Source organism: Lampetra planeri, chromosome 44 (assembly GCF_965212315.1).
Source record: "Lampetra planeri chromosome 44, kcLamPlan1.2.h2, whole genome shotgun sequence".
Lineage (NCBI taxonomy): Eukaryota > Metazoa > Chordata > Hyperoartia > Petromyzontiformes > Petromyzontidae > Lampetra > Lampetra planeri.
This window is the reverse complement of record NC_136150.1, coordinates 783028-810651: the sequence shown is the minus strand read 5'-3', so window position 1 is coordinate 810651 and position 27624 is coordinate 783028.

Sequence of the window (27624 nt, the reverse complement as noted above, 5' to 3'; positions counted from 1 at the left end):
GATACCACAATTACGGAGCAAAGGATGACACGAGCATATCCGTAACATTTGCACGAACGTAAATTGCAGGCACGCACGCAGGTAATAAGACTTCAGCCGCGGATGCCTACGCCGGCTCACTGAAGTCGTCAAACGTTGCCTTTTATGGCAGCGTGCGAGATTTTTACAGAGCCACGAAGCGATACATCGCCGAAGTTACCGAATGGCCATGGTCAGGTCAGCAAGGCCACGGGTGCCGGGGTTATAAACGTTACGGTGAACGGTTCGGTGAGGTCTGAAGTGAGGACACTCGAAGCATTCCCTGAGCCGGTCTGGGCACTTGATGAGTTGGATAGCCTTGTGTTCGGTGAGATATGTTTGAACAGAGCCGGACAGTTCAATTGCTGCGTTCAGTTCCGAGCAGAATTACCGAGGCAGGCGATCTGTCGTGAAATAGATTTTGAAGCCATGAGATTAAATAAATAAATGAACTCACAACGGCTTGTCATTCATTGTTTGCCGCTGCCAAAAGCACGAATATAAATTATTAAAATTATCCACATGAACAGAGAAGTATCACAGTCGCGGATGAATACGCTAATTTGGGTCCCCTTTTACATTAAAAAAATGGATAATGAATCTCGATGGACTTTCAACTGGTTAATTCAAAGAGCAGTGATTGATTCTGTAGAGATGCTCTTTGTGATATGCACCCTTCTAAAATTATTGGCACGTATTACGCTGCATGGCCACTTCTCACAGAACAGGGCTACTTAGCACCCCAAGCAGAATATGTCCTCTCCGTATGAAGTCAAGGTAAGGTATGGGCCCTTCTTATGAGATTATGACCACTCCATGTAGCGTATTGCTCAAGTATATCGCCTTTCCCTTCATATTCACTTTAATGCACTGCCTCGTAAAAGACATCGATTTTGTGAATGGAACTTTCCGTGCCAAAAGTGACTCGGGCGAGCAGATTGGCCGGGCCTGCCGCTGGTTGTCACGAATAGCCTCCCTCAATCACCCAAAATGTTTTCGCGTGCCAGGACAGACTTCCCCTCGGCGCTTCGGCGGACGCAGCACAATGAAGCCCACTGCACGTGGCAATATGCGCACGTGCCACGGACCTAATGTACACACGTGAGTTAATGTCATATGCAGATGTTGGATTTTATGACCAATTATAATCCCACTTGTTTCATCAGCTTCAATGCGAGGAGCGAGGCAATTGTAGTTGATTTCGGAGACTAAAGACACAAACTTGCCTGGCAGTAAACCGAGAAAGCATCGCGGAAGAACCGCTGTACCTTTTTCAGCCATACTGAGCAGTAAATGTTCAACTGGGGTGAAAATAAAACTGAAATGTAAAACAAATTTATTGCCTTCCCTCAGTCTGTACAAACTTTGTAAGCTCGCAACAACTGGCTGTCTTTTCTCATCGAGAAGTATCGTGATCCCACCTTTGCAAACAAGCGCGTGGACGTGACGATGGGTGCTACACCAGTTACGGTTTTTTGTTTGTTTCCCACGATGCAGTTTACCATGGAAGGTCTCGCGACTTTTTTTTCTTCCACAAATTCATTAGAAGTTTTTTTTTTTCATATGGGGTGGGGTGGAGGGGGGTGATGATTGTGATGTGGATTCCACTTGAGCCATGTGATGATTTTTTTGTAATCTTCCAACTTTGGAACGTGACGCCGGCGTGCAGCGGCCTACCCTTGCGAGCAACATTGCGGGATTAACGTCCCACTGTGAAGCAGATGGCGCGGTTGGCACGGCCGCGGTATTAACCGGGGCGACCGCCGGATCGGAGCTGTAAACCTCTGCGGCGAGCGGTGAACGAGCTATGGCTGAGCCATCTCAAACGATTCTTTCACTTTACGTTGAAAGTAGAGTGTACATCTTTCTGTCTGTTTTTGGCGTTGTGCATTTTACTTTTATGCCCATGTGCTGTGAGCAATCGGCTCATGTATGTCGTATCAAAATGTTCATTTGCCAGCTTTCTGAATTTACCATTTTTCTCAGGGCCCCATGGTATGAAATTATATATTCATCTTTAAACGGAGTCTGTCTCTGCTTTAAAGACAGACCGTTGCTTGATATGCTAGACTGCTATCTTTTTCCCACTTAAAAGGCCTCTGGCTTTTTTTCTTCTATAAGATTCGTCTAAGAAATGCTAAAGGCCCTTCTCACCACAGTCACAACTTCGTATTTCTCCCTACCGATAAAGGGCACGGGGTTTGTGTTGCTCCTGCCATTCATTTTAAGGACTCAAACGTTGGCATACATCAACCACGCAGCAAAAGAAAACAAACTCTGTCCTTCAAAACGGTGCATTTTGACCCGGGCCGTGCCCCTTACACTCGCCCACTTGGGCCAATCTCACCACCTGATGAGGCGGCTCCTTTGGTGATGACGACATCATCACGAGCAGCAGCCATGTTTGATGTGCCATTTTATAGAGGGCCTGTGGTGTTGTTGTCTTGCTGTGGTTCTGGGATTGTTGTAGTTGTTGTTGTGTTGCTGCCTTGCCTCAAGTTTGCCATTTTTTTAAAAAAAATCGGTACTTTTACAATTTGTACTTGTATACTTTATTTATTGGTATTCATTGACTTATTTTTAGTAGCTTGTTTATCTTTTCTATACTTTGCACTCGTTTAGTTTTTTTTGTGTTGCTGTTGTAACGTTCTGAGTCGCCCCTACTGGACATCTGTGAAAAGAGCTTGAAAGGAGGTCCCATGAGGAAGCTTTATAGATCATCAGATTCCTCCTGCAGTCTTCATAAACATTCTGATTCTGATCCGCCGAAGGTCTCCCCGCGTCGTCACCATCTCCGCATCACTGCGATGCCACGTACCATCTTGCTCCTGTGTATCACCTGATCCTCAGCACTCCATCTCACAGGAGGTGATCTTCGTGGGCATGCGTTTCCTTCCTCTGTGGCCAGTCGCATTCATCTGCCATCGTCCGTTCTGACAACGCGTCATGCCCAAACCCACACTCGCCTTTCTCAACACCCAATCTGATGTCTCTGATCTGCATTTGTTCTCTGGTTCGTGTGATTCTTCTTCGTGCCTCACGGTTCCATATTCCCAGCACATTTCTCCACCCTGCTTTGGGTACTTTTTAGCTTTAGTTACAAGTTTTTGTCAAGAATCCACACTTCTGACCCATGTTGGTGCGGGTAGCCGGCACTGAAAGCTGATTTTTTTACACAAATTTAAAAGTTGATTTTCATTATTAAGTTGAGTTTTCTCACAGCATTTCATCCTGCTCTTGTCCATTATATCATATTGAGCCAGGTTCACCATCAATGATTGCCCTAGATTTACAAACTCCGTTGTGTTTTCAAATTGTCTCCCTCCAACTATTGAGGTCAGTACCCATGTCAGTGACCTACGGTGACAAAATAAACCAAACGTGACCACTTGTTTTGCCAGGAGTTCATGCACAAGGGATTCTCGAACAGCGGTTCGTGCACTGTGCTGTGAACCCATAAATCCAAGTTTGAATCCTCACGCCTAACATCAGTGCCGATTCATATTTGAACTGGTAATTGGCGGCTTGTTTACAACGCGCGCTGACCAACATGGGGCGGTAATGGTCAATCAACTCTCGTGACTGCCATGGTGTGTAGAGGACCTTCATCATAAATTAGTATGAATCATTATTATTAAAACAGATTCAGATATCATCAGTACAGCAAACATATAATTGCCTGTAAAATGTACATAAAATGCCTCTATCATTAATGTTGACCAACGGTTTGTAGTGTAAAGGAATATGAAATCAAAAGCAGTTCAGTAGGAACTGTTTGTGTTGGTGATGGCTGGATATGAAACGTTACCGCGAGATGTAAACTCCACGGTCACGAAGCATCGGGTGTGGGGTAGATCAAGAGGGCCCACAATGGGTGACCGCCTCAAATGAGAATTTGGCAGAGTCATCTGGCTCGGGAGTTCCAGAGCCAGCGGTGGACATTCCACATTTCCCATTGTGAGGATGAGTATATCCCACAGGACCTACCGACGTTTCTATTCCTAACCAAGCAGTGCAATCTCATCACGAAGGTGGCACTCATTCCATCAACCCTGCACGAGTTCAATCCTTGCCGGGATTTGAACCAATGGCTTGACGCAAGTGGCAGCCCTTGCTGCTGATTCACTGAGCTTCATCACAGCACATTATTATAAACGGACTGTGTGCGGATAATAAACACGTTATTTGATGATGATGCTACTGCTGCATTGTTGCACAAGCAAAAGTAACAAATTCAAAATCTCAACGCATTCATCAATTAGACTATGGCCTTGATAATACATAAATAAATATAATCTGTGACATTTCGGGCAATGCGGTATGAGGAAGGGGCATTGCCTGTCCATTGCCCAAAACGTTGCCGATTATAATTACATATAAGTAGAGACTTAAAACGTTTGTGACTGCAGGAATTCATATTCTTTGTTATTTCGGTAAAGTCATGTATATTAAAAAAAATGAAATTTTTTTTTTTTTAATAAGCAATTTTTATTTTTTTATTTTCTATCTACGTGACTTTACCGAAAGAACCAAGACAACATTTAAGTATAACATTTTAAAGCAACAGTGTTATTAAGGATGTGTTGAGTGTTTTGTGTTATATATTAAGTGTTGAGGGTGTAAATTGCAACTGCATGGATTTATTCAACATATTTAAAATGCAAACCCTCATATTTATAGGAGAAACTCAATGGTTGTGCTACGATTGCAGTGCAGATTAATGTGAAATCTTTAAAAACTGAATTTACAACAGCACATTTTCTGGGAAATGGTTTGAAATTAGAATTGTATATCTGTTTTAAAGAAATGTCTGGTCTACACTATACAGAAGTTGTTTTCATTTAAGTTGTAATTAAATCCTCCCGCAGCAATTCGAATAATTGCTGCGGTGCGGTTGAATCAAGCATTGGACGTTTATTTTTCTTTCAGAAATGTGGTGAATGTTGCTGCCTCTCGTGGCTGCGGAGGGTCACGTGAACTCACCGTAAAAAAACAACAACAACAACAACAACGTACAAACCCTTGATCAAGCCACACACATTTGTCAATAACGCTGCGTCTTGAAACGGAAAGTATTTCATACGCGACGCGTTTGTTTAATGTCCGTTCTTCGTCGGTCATGAAGAGAGATGCCGGAGAGACGGAGGCGAATGCGATTTGGACGCTCCACTTTGCACCATGGCGCCTGATGACAATTACACGTAAAAAAAAATCGAACGACCGTGTTTTAAATGGACATGTGAAGAGTGAACCATTCTATTATTGCGGTGTGATGGCAAATTTTCTCAGGAGCTGGCCACAACGATAGAGTTCGTGTCGTGTTGCTCTCCCTTCTCCGTTGAAGGAGCGTTGACTTCAGTGGTTTACCGTGTGGCCCATAACTTGGGCTGCATGGCCACAATAGTTAGGCATTATATTGTCAGTAAATCTTTAAGTGTCTACTGTCATCTCCACCAGTGTAAATCACATTTCACTGTATTTTACTGCATTTCATTATGTAATAGGTGTGTGTGTAGTTCATAGTGGTAACGTAGTGGTCAGCACACTCCGCTACGGACTGCTGCCCTGGATGATACAGTTTAAACGCTGGTTTCGAACCCAGGATATCAGCAATGCAGCTGAGCAATCGAACTTGGGAGCCACCAAAACACCACCTCATTTCATTTCTCAATCCTCCTTTCTGAGGAAACCCTTCGCAAGCGGCCGCTTTCTTGGCTACACTTTTATCGCCATCTCTGTAAACCAATACCACGTGGCCAAGTCGACTGGAGCTCGTAATAATAATAATGGTCAACGTGTGACACCCTGCGTTCTTGATTTGTATCTTTCCAGCCTCTCTTCCGACAATAACTGTCCCGCCTCCTCTTTGTAGACTTCATTTTTCTGTTTCGACAGGGCACGTGCATTTTAAAATGCCCTTCCTCTTACTCGCTGTAGTTTCAGAACTCCTCCCTTTCTCAGCCACCCACTGTTTACAGACATGTGCACTCCTCTCACGAAGGTGACCCTTGCAACACTTCACTCGAGGGTGTAACGATGCATTGCTCCATTCACGAGCACAGTGCTGGCGTTCACGTTGACGACTCACAGAGCCGACTGGGTGGCTCAGCAGTCGAGCCGATGGCTCGCAAATCGAAAGGTCGCGAGCTTCTTGTTGGGGGATTGATGACTCAGCCCATCATTGCTGTGGGGTCGATAAAAAAAGTGGTACTTACTGGTTCTGTATGTATGTATGTTGAACTTCTTTCGCACTGTACATAGCCAACGGTGCAAATTGGAGGTGCGGGGAAGGACAACAAACTAAACATAATAGATGGACTTGCCCCTGCCATAGGAATGTGGATCGTGTTTTGTTTACCACTGGCTCTGCAGGGGAGTGGTAAACAGGAGATGAGAAGAGATGCCTCAGTGCTCAGGAGATCAATGCGGTGTTTGAGTCACGCTTGATGCGTTGAATTGCATTTGGACGAATCGATTACTTTTTATTTAAAAAAAATTTCAAATAATATCCTAGTTTCCACGTATTATGGATAATATCCTAATCGTACATGTAGGCTATCGAGGCGAACAAAACTCAACAAACGAGATGGATAAATGAGGTAGAAAAAAACGGCCAAATTGATTCTTGAATCGAATCCAGACCCTGAAATGTTTTGCAGTTCATAAAATCGCCAGGCGGTGTGAATCATTACAATCATTCACCACACGTTGAAAAACAACTAAAATCTCATTACACGAATGTTTACTTTATTTCATGATTTATTGCACTTCACAATTTTAATAACAATCGTGTTTTTTTATGTTAAAATATGTATGAGCAATGCACCATACTTGAAAGTGGAGTGAAACTAAACTTATTTAAGCTATTTTTTTTCTTCCCGTTAATGCCACTGAGCTATACAGCTCTTTTTTCAGAAGTGACCTGGCCACACATGATAGCTCAACAATGTGGCTCATCACGTGGACATTAATAGCGGCCAAATACTCTGAACGAATGTTGATTCTAAATGTGGAAGGAAAAACCGGAGCGAGAGAGAGACACGCAAACTCCAAATATGCAGCAGGCGTCAGAGTTGGGGTCGAACCCACGATCTCCTGTATACCAGGCGAGGTCGTTAACATCTCACCACCTTCGCGTCCTCTGATACACTCCCATAGCTCCTCCCAAATGACTCAATTGGGATGACACAGCAGCAAGATTGGCCCACCAGCTGCGAATACTTGACAGGACCACCCTGACAAAGAGTCTTGAGACTCAGCGAGGCTCTCCTGGGTAAACGGGGAGGGCAGAGTGAGGCGCTGGCAAACGTTGAGTGATTATACGGTATCGTTGAAGCGGTGGATAAACCTTGTAGCGTATTAAACAGTGAGTGTGGGCACGATGACAGGACAGAGATACGGATTTCGTGAGATGAAAAATGGCTTCGGTGCTGGCGGATGCACAATCAGCTTATCATTTCAAACCACCGGACGTGCTAAATCCATCCGCGCATGGTAAGGCATAAGCTTGTGCTCTGTGGACGATAAAAAAGGAATTGCAATCACGTGTGTATGTATGTTGCAAAGCGTCAGCAAAACACTTTGATATTGTATCAAAAGATATATTAACCCTTAAAGAATTGAGTCTCTGGCATAGATGATGTGCTTGTCAAAGGAACCACACTGCTTCTAATCAGTGAGAAGTTTAATAAAAACTACAGCAGTTCGCTTTTAACTACGAGAAGTAAATCAATTGAGTAAAACAAATATTGAATCGAGCGTTTAGTAGAGTACCAGATCGTCATTGTTTAGCAATATTGATAATCTAGGTTTGTTTTTATGAAGATAATACGCATTTATTGTATCCTCATAGCTTTGAGAAATTAATACATTTTCCATATATTGCAAATAAAGTTTAGCCACTACTGGATTAAGGTATTGTACAAAATCTAGGTCATGCCAGCGGAGGCTTTGCTTCTATATGTAGTACATTGTAAAAGCTCTTTATCATATCCCGTAAAATAAATTCGGAATTAAAAAGTTATAGACAGCAAAAGGCTTCCATAACATCCACTATATGTGTCACGTTGGGCTTTGCTTTATTTCATTCCATGAAATATGGTTTAAATCCCTGAATGTATGTATATGTTTTGCACTTAAATATCAGCATAACATTCCTCCACTAATGTTAAGATTATACTTTCTCCTCAAAAGTCCATAGGCCGCACCAGCGATGGGTACCACCCAAGGTAACAAACCTGTGGCAGTACCCATGCATTTATTCGGCTAGCAAGGGTGAATTACCTGACAGCCCAATCGATGCAAATCTCATCATATCATAAACTGTTGTTGGCCACAAAGAGAATTTGCAATTGCTAAAGATACGTCACCCTAAGGCGGTACCAACAAGTGAAATAAACCAAAACGAAACTAAATAATGTTCTACGTTACCAGGTAAGGGCCACTGGGCTGTATAGCTCTTTATCAGAAGGGATCTGTCTCGAATGATAGCTCAACGAAGCGGCTTATCACGTGGACATTCATAGCAGCCAGATCCTCTGAACGCGTGACGTTCATTCTAAATGCGGAGGGACAGAGCAGAGGACCCGGAGACAAATGCAGACGCCCACGGGGAGAGAGACACGCAAACTCCAAATATACAGCAGCAGGCGTCAGGGTAGGATTCGAACCCACGACCTCCTGTACACCATGCCAGGTAGTTAACATATATTTGATCTGGGCTCATGGATTGTATGGGCCACCGTTTGTGCATTGCCACGTGCAGCGTGGAGCTTAGTCGTCCCTTTAGAACCGCTTGATGTTGTCTTTAGTTTGTTGTCCTTCCCCTGCACCTACGATTAGCTACGTTTGGCTACGTACGGCGCGAAAGAGGTTCAACATACGTGCTGTACATACAAGTGAATTGTTACATCACACCACCACGAGACACAGCAGCATTGGCTCGGAGTGGACTGATGAAGATGCGTACAGTGGACGTGTCAGCGGGCATCAAGATTGCCGAGCGGCAGCCCCTGCGGTGTAGAAGGTGGCTGTTAGGGGTTGTGACGGAGTGAAATAAGCCAAGTGGTGACGTGACGATTGGTGGTTACGCTGTTCTGCCGCGATCCAAGGGCGGAAAACCCCGACAAGGCCCACGCCGGCCGATCACCGCTTGAGCGTAATTGAATACTCTGTCTTTAGGACAGGACCGAGTTGAGGGTTAACAGTCCCTTAAACATTACCGGCTGTAAGGAACCATGGCAAGGTGGGAAAGGTAGGGAAATAGTAGCAATATCGTCTACCTCATCCAAGGTACAGACCCAGTGATAACATTGTTCTGTTGGGAGATCTAATTTTCACTGATGTATGGCTCCATCAACTTGTATTTGTTACCCCACAATCGGCACGCCTGCCTCCTGCGAAATTAAACAAATGATTTGCTGCTGCTGCTGCGTTGGCAGTGGTCCACAATCACAGTTACTAAAACAAATCGATAACACTGTGGCCTTAAAAGGAAAATAATATAATAATAGGCGATGTTTCGAGCAATGGTCCTTCTTCATAGCACGTAATTCGAGAGCCCAGAGAGATGGAGTGGATAAAGGTTGGAGACTGCCCGAAGCACAATGAGAATTCCGAATCTTTACTTAGAATCCGATGGGCTCTGACGCTCCTTTTCACAGATGTCCAGTATGGGCGAGACAGAAGGTAACAACAACAAACAACAACAAACAACAACAAACAACAACAAACAACAACAAACACACGATTGGGGTGCAAATTATGGGAAAGCTAAGCAAGTCACGAAATATAAATACAAATAAATCAAGTTTATCAGTCCAAATTGCATAAGTCGATTTTTAAACGCCAGATAAAATCTTGGACAAGGCAATTCAACAAAAATGGTCGCAGACAACACTGAGACAAGTGATATGAGATTGGATTTTGAGTAGAGGTCACATTGGGGGACCCTGTATGGTACATCCAGTGCACATCGACGCGGGTTTAGTCTGTTTAGTGATGCATTTGTAGCTGATCTGTAAGCAGCGTCACAGTCGTTAAATAGGAAAACAGTTTTTGTATAGAAACGCTATTTCAGATTATCTTTGAGATGTGATCAATCAATAAACCCAAGTATTATAATCACTCCGCGAATGAAACTGGATTTTTTTTTTAAATAAAAGAACATTCTTGGGGATTTAGGATCAATTTTAGTGATGACAATTTATATTGAACTAAGTCGAAATCATGTTGGAGATTCTGTTTGACTTCCTTTAGAGATTTACCCGATACAGTACGAGCATAACAGTGTCATTGGCAAAGAGATTTAATTTAATTTTAGTCCAAGATTGTTTGAATATAAGGGGAGCAGAATTAGACCCCGCACGGAACCTTGTGGAACTCCCTTTGTTATCTTAATATTTGTGGACGAGATGTTATCACTACGTGCCGTTTTGAGACTGTTCTGAGAGGCAGCTCTTAAACAATTGTATTGTAAAGTCACGTAGAAGGGAAATAATAAAATAATAAAAATAAAACATAATAAAATAATTCTCACGACGTTTCGGCCACAACGCAAGCAGCCATCCTCACGGCTGAAACGTCGTGATAATTATTTTATTATGTTTTATTTTTATTATTTTATTATTTCCCTTCTACGTGACTTTACCGAAAGAACCAAGAAGATGAATCCCTGCAGTCACGAAAGCTTTAAATCGAAATTGTATTGTAGTGTCTGAAAGTGTGAGTTGACCAAGTCTTGTGAGTAGAATTAGTGCACAGCAAGCAGTTGCCTTTCACCACGTGACTGATTGGTTTGAGTTGAGCTCTTTGGTTACGCATTGTTCAGATATGCTGTGCATTGCGTAAAATGACAGAATGTTTTATTGCAGCCATGACTTTTGGTAATGTGACATGGTCTTATTAAGAAATAAGACAGCCAACATTCCTTGTTTTTTTTCCACGTAATTATGCTTTTTATATTTCGCCAATTAAATCCAAATTGTGCTGTTGACATTTTAGCACGGAGTGAATTTGGTTTTATTTTTTGACACTCGTGGCAGTGGCTCGAAAGTGACACCACGTGGTGAATAGCCTTTCATTGAAATGGTAATCGGGCCCAGGGATGCATTGTTAAATGGATCGTGCCTTGTCCTGACAAGAACACATTTTCCCGCAATGCAATGTGCCAGCAACATTTTTTAATGGAAACTTTTTTTAAATTTGTTTAATTAGTTTTATTATTGAGGGTTGGTCATCTCAATAGCAACTATTAGTAACTATTCATATGGAAATTTTAAAATTAAATAAAAAAACGTGAACATTTTAAATTTTCAAACTCCAGAATGTAATTATGATCAGGCCCCATGGTGTAAAGTGAACTCTCTGATGCGCTCTGACCTCGCTCTAGACACGCTGTACTATGAAGCATAGACAATTGCCACGAACGTAAACTATAATATTTTGTTTCTTTTAAGGCCAAAGCGTTAGTGACGACTGTTTTGTGTTGTTGTTGTTTACACTTGTGCACCATTGCCAACGCAACAGCATTACCAAATAATGTAATCTCGGTGTTACCACTAACTATTTTATTACATTTCAGCTGAGTACGTAATATTGTTTTTCTCCGTGTTAATCTTACGAGTGAGCGATATCTGGTAAATAATTAAATTCAAAACGATATTTTCAAGATATTTTGTTTTATTTATAACAATTATCGCATGTCAGGTCACGGATTATACCTTGGGTGAGCTGCTAAGCCAAAAGATGACGTGAACCTCCTCCTTCACCTCAACCCCCAATCTTCCCCTGGGCCTTCACACAGATCGGCGTTTCGCATTTCTCTCGCCCGCCTGCGAGATCGCCCCATGCCAGCAACACAGCATCCTGAGGATAGGTGTAACCAGATCAGGATGATGCAATGCCATCGTTACTCTGGAATGTAAAGTCACCCAGTGTGCTACCACCTTGGGAGGTCCACTCAGATGTGGGGAGCGGTGGTGTTGCTGCGCTACCGACCTGGCCACCCGAGATCGATTCCTGCTCACGGCCAACACCGGTGACGATTATCTGAACTGGTCATGGGCCTCCCCTAGGTCGACTCAGTCTCAAATGAGTACCTGGTGCAGTGCGTAAACATCACCACTGGGGAGACAAAGGCGGCCGGGCGTGGTGTTGGCCACCCACTTCCTCGTGTGCCGTGCCGACCTTCATAGGTGCTCCTCGCTGCCAGCACTTGCGCCAACAGTCTGTTGAGGCTACACGGGGGGTCTTTGTCCTTGGTCCACTCCGATGGAGATCACGAGGTGATGGATCATGGCCCGGGTGGCAAGCAGGAGACCCTCCTGGCTTGTGTCACAATGGGATGAAATTGCCAAGACTTGGAGTGTGCAGACAGGCGTTGCACTGTCGTGATTTAGCGTCAAGCTTTATCACGGCGTCGCAAGGCCATTTGCCTTTTAGATTTTTAGCGTCTAATTTTCCCTCGTGAGACGCCGTACATTTTTTTTCATTCAGCTAAGTTTAGTGTGAAATCGCACGTTTAGCTCAGAGTCTGCTGTGATCATCAAGCAGCGCTGCTTCTCTTATTTTTGCAAACGAAAGTTCTCTCTTAAAATGTATCCTGCTTTTTTATCATGACAAATTTTAGTGTGAAATTTTCACAACGTTTAAGCTTGACATCCGCTGTGAACATGGAGCAATGGTGTTTCTGGAGTTTTGAAAACATATGCATTACCGCGGGAATTACGATTGTTAAATGTGAACGTTAACGTTGTCGTACGCACAGATACATTAAAATCCGTGCATCCCTTGCGTGCGGAAACATTACCAGGTCTCTGGTAACTGCCTGGCGATGCTGCCTGCAACTTCTAGATTTGAAGTTTTCGTGACTGCAAGGATTCATATTCTTAGCTTTTTTCGGTAAAGTCACGTAGGTAAAAAATTTAAATTGATAAAAGTAAAATAAAAAAATTAATAAAAATCACGACGTTTCGGAGGCAACACAAGCTGTGACGGTTCCACCTGAAGACGGAAGCTTGTGTTGCCTCCGAAACGTCGTGATTTTTATTTTATTTTTATTTAACTTTTATAAATTTTAATTTTTTTACCTACGTGACTTTACCAAAAAGACCTAAGAATACTGCCTGTAACTGCCAAGCCAGTCGGCGGGACCAAATTTGTTAAAAGTTGTGGATCGATCGCTCTCCAACGACAACACCGGCGGTGCTGCTGCTGCTGAACAGTAAAGCATTGGCCACATTTATTCACGTGACAACTCAATTGGCTGGGCACCGTGGTGGCGTAATGTTAACTACCTCGCCTGGTATACAGGAGGTTGTGGGTTTGATCCTGACCCTGACGCCTGCTGTATATTTTGAATTTGCGTGTTCTCCCCGTGGTCGCGTGGATTTTTCACCGGGTGCTCCGGTTTTTCTGTCCACATTTAGAATCAACATCCGTATAGGGTTTTTGGCTGCTATACATTTCCATGTGACAAGCCACTTTGCTGAGCTATCAATTGTGGCCTGGTAGCTTCATACAAATAACTATATAGCTCATTGGGCCTTACCTGGTAAAATCGAAAGAGTTTCGTTATCGTTTAGGCTGTCAGGTGGAGGAGGGTGCACGACACACATTTGACTTTCGTGATCTGACCAAAAATAAATAAATCTTAACATTGGTCGCGAATGCCCACGTCTTAAACGTGGCCATAATTATCTTGAAAGCCCCACATTGTCTCTCACCATCTTTCAGGTGGTTATAGATTCACAGTGCCAAATACAAGTTGACGAATTAAGTATGACTCATAAAATATTGACAATAAAGCTTCGGAGAGAAGCACGTTTGTAAAGGAATAAGGGGATGGAGAAACAAAGTAACACATGGCTTTGGTGAACATTACCGAGGGTAAAACAACGCACGTGAATTGTCAGTGTAGATAACTTGAACTATTTAACTAAAAATTTTGGCCACAAATTATAGCCCATTGAAGTGGCTTATCACATGGACATGTATCGCACTCAAATACTCCAAATGCACAATAATTCTAAATGTGGAGTGAGAAACTGGAGGACCCGGAGAGAGAGAGAGAGACGCGCAAACTCCAAATACACAACAGGCGTCGGGGTCAGGATTGAACTCACGACCTCCTGTAGACCGGGCGAGGTAGTTAACATCTCACGGCCACTGTGGGGGAGGCATGGGCGGAGAGGCGAGGCGCCGTGAGCCTGTGCCGGAGCCACCAGCGGTGGCCCGGAGGGTGCCGGCTGCAACCCAAGCGGGCGAATCGGCTCACGTGGGCACTGAGACAGGTGGCACAGCGAGGTGAGAACAGAAGCCGTGCTGCCTCTTTGGAAATTGGCTCGAGTCATAAAATGTTCTGTTAGCATTGCAGCTGTTCCAAGGTATGGTGTGTGTGTATATATATAGAATTGGGTACCATACATTGCGTTTCACTCACGTGCCATCTCTGTTTGTATCTGTCGTACATTCTTCGAGTTTGTACCTCTTTATATATTTATTTATTCCAGGCGAGCCGGAGGAGCAATTAGTTTATAAAGTATCTTGAATTTTGAATAAGCCTAGTTTTGTTAGTTTTAGAAATTCAGAGGAAACCCCCCACACACACACTGGGGGATAACACATTTGCAGACTGGTTAGGAACCTGTTTGCTGTACTGCCTTCTCTAGCAAACCTCACAGCCCAGCAGGTTGGCGGAATCACAGCAAGTAGCAATCTCAGCCTCATCCACAACTCCCCACCACTGACAAAGCACTGGATTCCGGCACGATGTCGCTCTTTCTGTCAGTCCATTGGCGCCTCCTCACATCTGCCTGGATGGCCGTGTCTATGAGTCCCCATCTGCTGTCCCTGTGTTTGTGTACGCGTCCATGTCTCTGGTTAATGTGCAGGCGAGATGTTACCTACCTCGCCTGGTATACAGGAGGTCGTCGGTTCGATCCCGACCCTGATACCTGCTGAATATTTGGAGTTTGCGTGTCTCTCTCCCCGTGGTCGCGTGGATTTTTCTCCAGGTCCTCCACATTTTTAAACACTCGTTTAGAGTGTTTGGCTGCTATAAATGTCCTCTTGATGAACCACTTCGTTGAGCTTTCATTTGTGGCCAGGTCACTTTTGAAAAAGGAGCTGTATGGCTCAGTGGGCCTTACCTGATAAAATAAAACATTGTTTAGTTCAGTTTAATCCTGCGGGTGTATTAAAAGTATAATATTACACACCGTACAGAGAGAACGACTCGGAGGCGCGAGGAACCACTGACAGGCGAGAGAGGCAGGCCATGATCAGGTGCCTCCAATTGCCTAAGTTCTGCAGTCCCCTATATATGAAGGTGTTATCGGCCAATTAGTGGAGAGTGTTTCTACATATGGGAGGAAACCGGAGAGCACCTGAAGAAAACTCACGCATGCGAGGGGACAACGCTCTATCCCATACACTGCCCCACATCCTCCTGGCGAGCCAGGTTATGGCAACTCGGCGGCCCAGGGAAAGGGAGTTTCACAACCCATCGGTGCGGTGATCCACCAACCCTCGCCGTTGCCTCCACAGTGCTGGGTTACAGACAGCCGCGTGCAGCAGCAGCGGCATATGCCACTGCCACCCGGCTCAAGATAAATGAAGCCATCGAGGAAACGCAAGCCCGTCACGCCAGCCTCGTGGCAACCCTCCTCGCCTTTAAAGAGGCGCGTCGCCGAGAGCGTTGCACGCATCACGTGCCCCCCCCACGCCTCACGTGCCCCCCCCCCCCACGCATCACGTGCCCCCCCCGCGTGTCCCTCGAGCTCCCCCCCACTCCCCCCCACCGCTCCCCTCCCCACAGGCACTTAGTCCCAAGTGTCTCCGGCTTTCACAGGTCCCTGGGAATGCTTCCAATGGTCATGCAAGATGCACCCCCCCCCCCTCCCAGAGCCTCTCGGAAGGACGTGGCTCTGTCCAGAATGTGGCAGGGCGGCGTGGTGCTGCCCCCCCCCCCCCCCCCGCGTGCCGTGCCGGCCTTCATAGGTGCTGCTGCTCGCTAACAGCACTTGTCCCAACAGTTCGTAAAGGCTATACAGAGGATCTTTGTCTTTGCTTTTGTGTAGCCGGTTACATACCGAAGTACAATTTTCTGTTTTTCCCACATGTGTGGATTTACTGTTCTAATGGTGTCTCCTGCTCATTAGTAGGAGTTTGGATTTGTAACTTTGCATTATTATTCTCAATTTTAGAGTCTAATATTTGTATTTTGTGCACTTATTTTTACTTATTTTATTCTGCCATGGAATGTGCTTTCTCTCATCATCGCTCACGCCTCTTGCAACGAACATAATTTCGTTTCAACGAACTCTCGCTGGGTTATGTGTAAGAGTCAATTGATTTACTGGTTCTTAAGCCGCTAATGCGTAGCATTTTTTTTCAAGCTTGATTATTCTTTCGTAGGCTCCTTCCATCGTTGCATGTTGTGACGGCCATCATTTTCACGTTAAAATGTGTTCAATGGCACCGTCTTGCAGCGCTACTAAAACTCAAGTTTATAACATCTCGTTAACCGTTGTGTAAATATATATTGTACACTCCCCTATTACATTATTATTATTCCATTGCAATCGCATGTTCACATGTCGTCGTTCTCTGCATTGCGAATATATCTCCGTTATCCAGCCAGGGCGTTACTCTCGGCATGGTTTATACTTTAATTTAGAATGTTGCTTGCCATGTGCATGCATCATGAACAGCCCTGCGATTGTGGATAGTGAGATTACGTGAAACGTGTCACCCTGAGTTAATGTTGGTATTATGAGCGCTTTATTCTTCGTTTCCAATCGCAAGGCGAAGTTTGTAACATTACGTGTGTATATCATTATTGTGACCATGAAGGAAACAGATGGAAGTTGGTAAAAGTAAAAAAAACATTGCACTGCAAAGCCTATGTCAGCTTTTTTTTACCAAAGCAATATATTTTTTTACCAAAGCAATTTTTTTTACCAAAGCAATATTTCCTTTACCAAACCAAAATTTTTTTTACCAAGGCATTTTTTTTAACCAATCCAATAAAAACTATTTTTCACCAAAGCAATATTTTATTCAACATTAAAATATGGAGCACGCTCCAAGGGCACAACCAGATAAAGACAAACGCAAACACAGGGCATTCGAATAAATCGTGGTCAGGGAGAGCAGGTCCATCTGTGACAAACAGCTTCATATCTCATCGGATTCCTCCAATGTGAATACGTATTCAGTTGCTGAATTGTCTAGTGATAGTAAACGACATGAGAGCATCGAGTGAGTTGGTAAAATTACCTATTTTACTCATTTAACCGATAGATACTTCAAGTAGATACCCTAATATTATTACGATTTGAGCTTTATGAACCAGCCACAAGAGATCATCCTGGTTGTCCCCACCAGACCTGCCGTCACTGATTTTGAATATACTTCATATGAATCATAAATAACGGAGAACTAAATCTCTAATTTAACATATTCCACTGTTGTTCCGGTGGTGGTCACGACCCTGCCGTGGCTCAGGTACAGATGCGGAGCGCGTCGCAGGCCACCACATTTAACGCAAGTGCTGGAATCTATTTCTGGTTTTGTTTACTGTCAGTTATTGACATGAAGTTCGCGTGTCACACGGTTGCGGAGCTTTAACACCATTCTGATGAAGGATTTTGTTGAATATGCGGCGTTGAATAGACGACGTTGAATAGGCGACGTTGAATAGGCGACGTTGAATAGGCGACGTTGAATAGGCGACGTTGAATAGGCGACGTTGAATAGGCGACGTTGAATATGCGGCGTTGAATAGACGACGTTGAATAGGCGACGTTGAATAGGCGACGTTGAATAGGCGACGTTGAATAGGCGACGTTGAATAGGCGACGTTGAATATGCGGCGTTGAATAGACGACGTTGAATAGGCGACGTTGAATAGGCGACGTTGAATATGCGACGTTGAATAGGCGACGTTGAATAGGCGACGTTGAATAGGCGACGTTGAATAGGCGACGTTGAATAGGCGACGTTGAATAGGCGACGTTGAATAGGCGACGTTGAATACGTCCCGATTGTTCCTTGACGAGGGGGAGAACTGTACTGGGCTGTCCAGTTAAATGTATTAGAACTCATCATAACGACCACCCTGTTAACGACTAATAGCTTAATGATGAGCCTCCATAGAGCCCAATCTGTAGTGTGTAGTGTAGTGTATAGTGTAGTGTAGTGTGTAGCGTAGTGTATAGTGTAGTGTGTAGTGTAGTGTGTAGTGTAGTGTATAGTGTAGTATATAGTGTAGTGTAGTGTATAGTGTAGTGTATAGTGCAGTGTATAGTGTAGTGTAGTGTGTAGTGTATAGTGTAGTGTATAGTGTAGTGTAGTGTATTATTTAGTGTAGTGTAGTGTATAGTAGTGTATAGTGTAGTGTATAGTGTAGTGTATAGTGTAGTGTATTATATAGTGTAGTGTAGTGTATAGTGTAGTGTATAGTGTAGTGTATAGTGTAGTGTATACTGTAGTGTATAGTGTAGTGTGTAGTGTATAGTGTAGTATATAGTGTAGTGTATAATGTAGTGTATAGTGTAGTGTATACTGTAGTGTATAGTGTAGTGTGTAGTGTATAGTAGACGGGCCTCCATAGAGCCCAGTGTGTTCGCTTAACGACTATTCCCCTGATAATTGGTTCTTTACCCTTCTATCTGGCAACAAAACTGACACCTTTTTACAAGGAGTCATGTTTGCATAGACCGCAATACCTGCAGTCATAATACAAACAAAAGAACATAACTCTGATAATGTGCACTATCCTTAAAGTTGATTGATCCACACCCGAGACAGCTTTCCTTAGAGCCTAGTCTCATATGGGTTGGACCAGATAACGCCAAAAGGCGCACAACTCAAAGACAATGCACCATCAGAGTATGAGAGCTCGGGGCAAGCATCTACACTATGGGAACCTCATTTGCCAGTAAAAAATATGATAATTGGTTCTTTACCCTTCTATCTGGCAACAAAACTGACACCTTTTTACAAGGAGTCATGTTTGCATAGACCGCAATACCTGCAGTCATAATACAAACAAAAGAACATAACTCTGATAATGTGCACTATCCTTAAAGTTGATTGATCCACACCCGAGACAGCTTTCCTTAGAGCCTAGTCTCATATGGGTTGGACCAGATAACGCCAAAAGGCGCACAACTCAAAGACAATGCACCATCAGAGTATGAGAGCTCGGGGCAAGCATCTACACTATGGGAACCTCATTTGCCAGTAAAAAATATGATAATTGGTTCTTTACCCTTCTATCTGGCAACAAAACTGACACCTTTTTACAAGGAGTCATGTTTGCATAGACCGCAATACCTGCAGTCATAATACAAACAAAAGAACATAACTCTGATAATGTGCACTATCCTTAAAGTTGATTGATCCACACCCGAGACAGCTTTCCTTATCAGAGTTATGTTCTTTTGTTTGTATTATGACTGCAGGTATTGCGGTCTATGCAAACATGACTCCTTGTAAAAAGGTGTCAGTTTTGTTGCCAGATAGAAGGGTAAAGAACCAATTATCATATTTTTTACTGGCAAATGAGGTTCCCATAGTGTAGATGCTTGCCCCGAGCTCTCATACTCTGATGGTGCATTGTCTTTGAGTTGTGCGCCTTTTGGCGTTATCTGGTCCAACCCATATGAGACTAGGCTCTAAGGAAAGCTGTCTCGGGTGTGGATCAATCAACTTTAAGGATAGTGCACATTATCAGAGTTATGTTCTTTTGTTTGTATTATGACTGCAGGTATTGCGGTCTATGCAAACATGACTCCTTGTAAAAAGGTGTCAGTTTTGTTGCCAGATAGAAGGGTAAAGAACCAATTATCATATTTTTTACTGGCAAATGAGGTTCCCATAGTGTAGATGCTTGCCCCGAGCTCTCATACTCTGATGGTGCATTGTCTTTGAGTTGTGCGCCTTTTGGCGTTATCTGGTCCAACCCATATGAGACTAGGCTCTAAGGAAAGCTGTCTCGGGTGTGGATCAATCAACTTTAAGGATAGTGCACATTATCAGAGTTATGTTCTTTTGTTTGTATTATGACTGCAGGTATTGCGGTCTATGCAAACATGACTCCTTGTAAAAAGGTGTCAGTTTTGTTGCCAGATAGAAGGGTAAAGAACCAATTATCATATTTTTTACTGGCAAATGAGGTTCCCATAGTGTAGATGCTTGCCCCGAGCTCTCATACTCTGATGGTGCATTGTCTTTGAGTTGTGCGCCTTTTGGCGTTATCTGGTCCAACCCATATGAGACTAGGCTCTAAGGAAAGCTGTCTCGGGTGTGGATCAATCAACTTTAAGGATAGTGCACATTATCAGAGTTATGTTCTTTTGTTTGTATTATGACTGCAGGTATTGCGGTCTATGCAAACATGACTCCTTGTAAAAAGGTGTCAGTTTTGTTGCCAGATAGAAGGGTAAAGAACCAATTATCATATTTTTTACTGGCAAATGAGGTTCCCATAGTGTAGATGCTTGCCCCGAGCTCTCATACTCTGATGGTGCATTGTCTTTGAGTTGTGCGCCTTTTGGCGTTATCTGGTCCAACCCATATGAGACTAGGCTCTAAGGAAAGCTGTCTCGGGTGTGGATCAATCAACTTTAAGGATAGTGCACATTATCAGAGTTATGTTCTTTTGTTTGTATTATGACTGCAGGTATTGCGGTCTATGCAAACATGACTCCTTGTAAAAAGGTGTCAGTTTTGTTGCCAGATAGAAGGGTAAAGAACCAATTATCATATTTTTTACTGGCAAATGAGGTTCCCATAGTGACTATTCCCCTATCAACGACGCGCTATTTTAGGTACAGAAAATATTAATGAATGCATTAAATAACCATGTTTATTTTAACATTATGTGTTTATAATATTGTCAGTATCTTTCTATGTTAATATCCATTGTTTAAATATTATAAAGTACGTTTGTTGGGTGAAAAAGTGGGCAACTTTCGATGCTATGGGAACGAATTAGGCCTTTAACGTGTGTTGCCAATACTCGCTTAACGACCGAATCACGACTGGTTCCGTGGAACCAATGGTCGTCGTCAATAGGGGTTCTACTGTAAAATGGTGATCTAAGTGTGGAAAACAAACTCAGTCGGACGGCTAGCAAGAGAATCGAGGTAGTTGTGAAAGCTGAGCGTTGTCAAACAAATTCGCGTTGTCAGTCTTCGGGCCACAGATGGGGCTTTCGCCAAGGGGGAAGAATACGGATCGAGAAAACAAAGCCGACCAATCACGGAGACTTGAGCGACATCGTGGCACGTTGGGGGGGGGGGGGGGCGGGGGGTCAAGTAGCCGGGGAGAGACGCGCCGTACGATGCGAAGTAAAACAAAATCTTCGCGGTGAACGTTGTGAATTAAACTGAGCAGCGTCGGCGTGGAAGATGTACGCTCAGCTGAGGCCGTTTATGACCATCGCGTTTCGTTGACGTGTCGCGTCACGTCGCGTGGCTCACCGTGGAATAGATTTTTTTTTTTGGAGTCGGTGGAGTGGAAAAAAAGGAAGGCAAACGTGCAGGAGAAGTCGGGACTAAAGGATTTCATTCGACCTCGAGTCCTCAGAGAGACCACCACAACTGCACCGTTTGCTCTGTGGCCAGACATCCGTCCGTTTCACATTCATCCAATTTGCATTAATTCACAAGCAAATTTCACCAGCCATGAATATGCAAATACATGTAAATATATAAACGTGGTGCTTATTGAAACAAGTTGTCTGTGCATATGGTCATTTCGTAAAAACGTGTATTTCGTACTTTATTTTATTGAGGGAAAAAATCCCGGGTCACTACCGGTGCAGTGGCCATCGTGACGTTTGGCAGGGCCATGCATTAGCAGTGCGGCCATGGGCAGCGATGGGTCTGTGGGTCTGTGAATGTGTCGGTCTGTGGGTCTGTGGGTTTGTAGGTCTGTGGGTCTGTCTGTCTGTGGGTCTGTGGGTCTGTGGGTTTGTAGGTATGTGGGTCTGTCGGTCTGTGGGTCTGTGGGTCTGTCGGTCTGTGGGTCTGTGCGTTTGATCTGCGGCTTATTGTTGAGGCAAGCTGCTGTGGGCAGGCTATCGTGCGCCAGGGTTGATTCACACAGCTTAGTCGTAGGAGCACACTGTCTACAAATCCCCACTTGCCTAGATGGACATTTCCAAACAACGTAACAACAACAGAAATTCGTCAATAATAGTGCTTAACGTTTTAAAAAATTATAACCAGTGTCGTTTTGGGTGTTGGTATGTGTTATGAAGATGGACCATGGCCCAAAACATTTCCAATGATATATTTTTTCTTGTTTCAGTTTCAGTTTCATGTATTAGGTATAACACTGTGAGCCATGCGGCTCTTAACTCGGGTGCAACCGCAATAAAACAAAAACATGAACAAGAAACATTTTAAAGTGACTACACGCAACAGAAAAATCCTGGAAAAAACAGCAAAGTCTTCCAGAAAAATAACACCGTATTTCAACGCTGTGTGCAAAAAACCCCAGTGGGATGCAAGTCAAACAATAACAACCATAAGACAATGTAGATTAAAGTTATCAGGCAAACTCTGTACTATAAAAAACAAGCATGGCCACACTGTGTCATTGATGACATGCGTTCAGTTTTGTTGCTGCTGTGCACACTCACACGCCCATACGTGCATGCGGGCACACACACATGCAAACAACAGCCACAATTTGCCACTAAATTTCTGTGAAATCACCACGAAGCATGTGCCAGGCCAGCTGTACGCACAAAGACGTGCCCCTTGTTGAGCCATATTGACCGTAGCAGCGAATGCCGTTAGCAAATCTCATATTCTGTTCTTGCGTATGATTTCAATACGTCCAAGACTTCAATGCCACTGTCGAGGTCTGCTCGCCACGAAAGGGCTTCAGGAGAAAGTTCGTGTACTTGTGATAGAGCTTTCTGTTGCATAGCCACAGTCGCTCTCGCTGTGGCTCGTGTCGTGTTTTTAATTTTCCGTTCGTGAAGGAGATGCGCGCATCGACCTGTTGGCGTTCTGATGCGGTTGATGATTCCACCGCCGGTGTCTTCGAGGAGGGAGGGAAGGACGGTGGCCTTGTCGCTGTGGCCCACCTGTGTTGTGTTTCCGCGTCACCTTACGCAGGACTAGCGCCGTCGTCCGTGCTGAATGGACACAATCATGTTTCATCCAGATATGGTCGGTGGCGAGGACCTCGTAAAGTCGGCTTGCCACCTGTGTGGGATTTGACCCCGGTGTACGGTCTAGGAATTGGCATCTTTGTTTTGGGTGGCAGGTATTGAATTTGTACTGAGATATGCCACTGGTATCTGGTACTCTGTTGAACTTTATTGCACTTCATTACACGGGACTGAGAAATATGGGCAGGTTTGTTCTACAGTGGAAAAGGTGGCAAAGCTTAGGTGCCGCACATAAATTGGTGGAATCGCCACACAGCCACCATACCATTTGGCTTTCCTTCCACAGCTTTGAAGTCAGTGCACTAAACCAGGTATCTTTATAGCCAAAGCTGCCCTGGAGAGGCCCACACACAACGATTGCCATGCATATCGAAGGAGACTAGGAAAATAAAAGCCTGCTCGCCAGCATCGTGAGACAGTGTGTCCACCACAGTGCCACTACTCCCCACGTGTACACACACCCGCACAAAAGGTTCCCTGCGTAGCGTTTAACAGACTGCTGGGCCAAGCGCTGCCAGCCAGCACCTGAACGAAGGCCGCCACAGCACACGAGGGGTAGGTGGCCAACACCATGCCCGGCCGCCTTTGTCTCCCCGGTACTGACCATTACAACTCATTAAAGGTTGAGTCGACCTAGGAGAGGCCCAGATATTTGTCACCGATGTTGGCCGTGGGCGGGCATCGAATTCCGGTCGCCGGGCTCGCAGTGCCGCAGCCTAAACCACCGGTCCCGCGCACCATGCACAGAGCTCTCCTTGCCTGTGTCTCCTCCTCTTTCGTGCCGCCTTAAAAACAAAAGTGGTGGATCCTTTGCAATATTTACGATTGAAGTAATGTTCAATGAGCGCAGAAAGCTGTGCCACCTTGAGCATGTGGGTAGCGTTTCATTGCCCTGCTTCCGGCTTCTTCGTGCTCCACGTACGTGCCCCAGCACTGGGAATCTGCCGTTCGGAGTGAATGAACTTATTTTAGTGATGAGATCTGAAGCTGTGGAAGAGGTCAAAAGTGTGAGTGGGGGTAGGAGTCATGGATGTGTATAAATATGCATTTGTTCAAGGGTAAGTGTGTTGTTTTAACTCCTGTTACTCTATCGCGTTCACTTTTCAGTGTCTTTATTGCCACGTGGTTATATCTCGATATGCTCTCACTTCTGCATTGAAAACTAATTTCTTTAGAACTGCTTTTCTGTTGTTAAGTTTGCTGTGCTTCCTCCGAACCTACGATTAGCACGGTTGGCTACGTACGGTGCGAAAGAAGCTCAACACGCATACAGTTTAAGTAATTCACACGAACAGCAATCACATCCATTAATTTGCTTCAATTTACAAACATTCATTCACGTACTTCTGTTTCACCCAGCACTCAAACCTTATACCAAATACAACAAAACTCACGAGTCGAATGATCATCAGCATCAATGGCGGTGATCAATACACACTGCTAGATGAAGGCCTTGCGACAGCACGATTGGGTTGCACCCGGCCGCGTGCCAATCTCATGACCCCGTACATTGGTGCTCGTCACGTCAGGGGGTGCTCCATCCTCTGGCTGCCGTTCCACCAGCGGTCGCGTCCATCGACCCCCCCCCATCCATTTGAGGAACTTCCAAAACAACCTCGAAATGCTCGTCGGTGTCTCTTGACCCAAGTCAACTTCTCTTCAATGTCAACATGATGTCTCCGATTGGCATCTGTTCTCCGAACCGTCTCTCCGTCTCTCAGTATAATTTCCAGCGTGCATTTCCACCTGCTAAAGGAAGCTATTGCTGGAGGGAGAACATTTGAGGGAGAACATTGGAAAACACCGACGAGTTTTATCTCGAGGTCCACTATTGAAGGCAGAGCGGCGTCAGATCAAGGGGTGATGGTGGGCAGGTTTCTGGTGCCTTTGGAGAAAGACAAACAACATCGTTATGAAGAGCGACAAACCAATGTCGATAGAGGATGTTTTGCAATGATTGAATATTGACCCCTGTGACATTCGGATTATAAATATAGAGAATAGCAAACACAATTAAACAAATACTGAAATACGTCCAAAAGCAATTTCAATCCTAGTAAAACAGTACGAGTTTCTGATTTAAAAATAATCATTAAATCATTGCACACGGATTGATCGCAGACACATCCATCGTGATGTAGAGTCGTTGCGTCACGATATCACAGCTCACTAGATTCGCACCCCAGACAGAAAAAAACGCACAACCAATCCGTGGTGTTCAAAACGCGGTGGGATATTTCCCGTGGTCAACGGCCCGTCAAGGGCATCCGCGAGAATTGAAGGGGTAAAGGCCAGCACTGCGCACACGTGTACGCACGTACGTTGAACTTCCTTCGCACCGTACGTAGCAAACTGTGCCAATCGGAGGTGCGCACAAGCGGAGAAGCCCTCCCAAGGGACATTCACTCTCCTCCACGCTCACCAATCAGCGCGGGGTGGGGGAGGAGGGGTTGGAGACGCAGCCGCTGCGAGTGCCACCCACCCCACGTCCTCCCCTCGATAAAATCCATGAAGCAATCAAATGAAACGCATTATTTCCATTCGCTATGCGGGAGGAGGGGGGGGGGACGCTGAAGAAAGCGGTCCAGAATTGTCGTCAATTCTATGGGGAATTGAAACCTGGTACCCATTGCATTTGTCCCTCTTTGTGTAACGCGCGATTTGCGGGGCGGTGAAATGTCATGGGCCAGCGATGCCGCTCCCGACTAACGCCGCCAGTACCTCCAGCCCGCTGCGCAGCGAATCCTTCTCCCCGAGGGACCTGCTGGCAGCTGACGACGCATGTGCTCGTGCCATTTAGATTACGTGGCCGCTATAAATGTCCACGTGATAAGCCACTTCGTTGAGCTGTCATTTGTGTGGCGAGGTCGCTTCTGAAAAAGAAAGCCGACAGCTCAGTGGGCTTTACTTGGTAAAATAAAATAGTTTAGGTTTTTTTATTGTGGTGTGCTCACATTTCCTACACTTTGCACTCCTATCGTGTTTTTTGTACTGTTTGTTGTTGTAACGTTCTGACCCGCCCCTACTGGGAATCTGTGAAAAAGAGCTTTATAGCTCATCGGATTCCTCTGGCATGAATAAAGATTCTAATTTCAACAAATATAGGCAAAACCGTTACGATTTACATCAACGATTCATAAATAGTTTATTTTGGGTTAGATCGTCGTGCAGGTAAAATGTTGTTGTTTAAACTGTTCCCCTTGCCACCAGCCGACAGAGGCGACCAATTCAAATTGTCACGTCCGAGGGCAAATATGCCGCTATTGATTTGTATTTTCAGCAAAATCGCTGAAAATCGAGCACGATGTTTCACTGGAGATTACGACGCAGCATCAACCGGCGCGAGCAGAAGCTCAGCTCTGGTGAGGGCTCAGCTCGGCTGGATGCAACATTCAGCGAAGTGTCGTACACATTTGTCGTGAACTTTGGGCGGTTTGCTGATAAACCAAATAAATTGGTGGCATATTTGCCCTTGACGTGACAACTTTAATTTGATTCGCTGTGTCGGGTGGTGAGGGTTATAGTTACATAACTGACATTATACCTACGTGATGATCTCACCCAAAATAAACGAATTATAGATCACTGTATTGGTCGTGAAAGTTTACGCGTAAAATTATTACGTCAATGTCAGTGGGGGGAGGGGCGGGGTTGGTGGGTTGAACTTTATAAATTCAGGGGAGCCACGAAGTTCCTTTGAATCATGGGGCTCCAGCGCATGATGCCCGCTGGCAATTCTAGACATCATTTGTGAATCGGGATTCAGTTGGACGATGGATTGGCGGAGGATCGCGATCTGATGTGGCCACACTGAAGCCCCCGACCTGGCAAGGCGTGATCATTCCTTTTCCCCTCGATAATTCCCGATGGCTTTTTCAGCAAACCGGGAATGAACCATGGAGAATACTTCACACTTAGCAATGAGGAGCCCAGTGGGAAGGAGGCGGGGGTATTACCCCCCCCCGCCCCCCTCCTCCACACGCCCGGGGATGGACACGAGTGGATCACTCCTCGCGAGACGTCCCCACGAGACAACCGCTGGGCGCGTGTCGCCTATTTTGTTTGGTCGATTTTATTTCGTACATTTACCCTCTTCGCCCCCCCTGCTCCTCTTACTTTAGTTCCTCTGCCCTTGCCTTCCCTTCCCCGTATTAAAAAAAAACCTCCGTTCCCGCTCGCTTGCAGTCCCTCCTTGAGCGGGGGCAGTGCACCCACTCCTTGTCCCCCTTCCCAGAACCTTCGAGCACTGAGTTGTGATGTGGAGCCTCTAGAATTCCTGTACCCCCCGGCCCACCCCCCTCCGTGTGTGTGTGTGCTGTGTTTTATGTTTTGTGCCTTTCCCCTCGGCTCGTGCCTTTCGCCCGGGGCTCTTGTCAAATCAGAACAAACAAACAAACTGCCAAACAAAA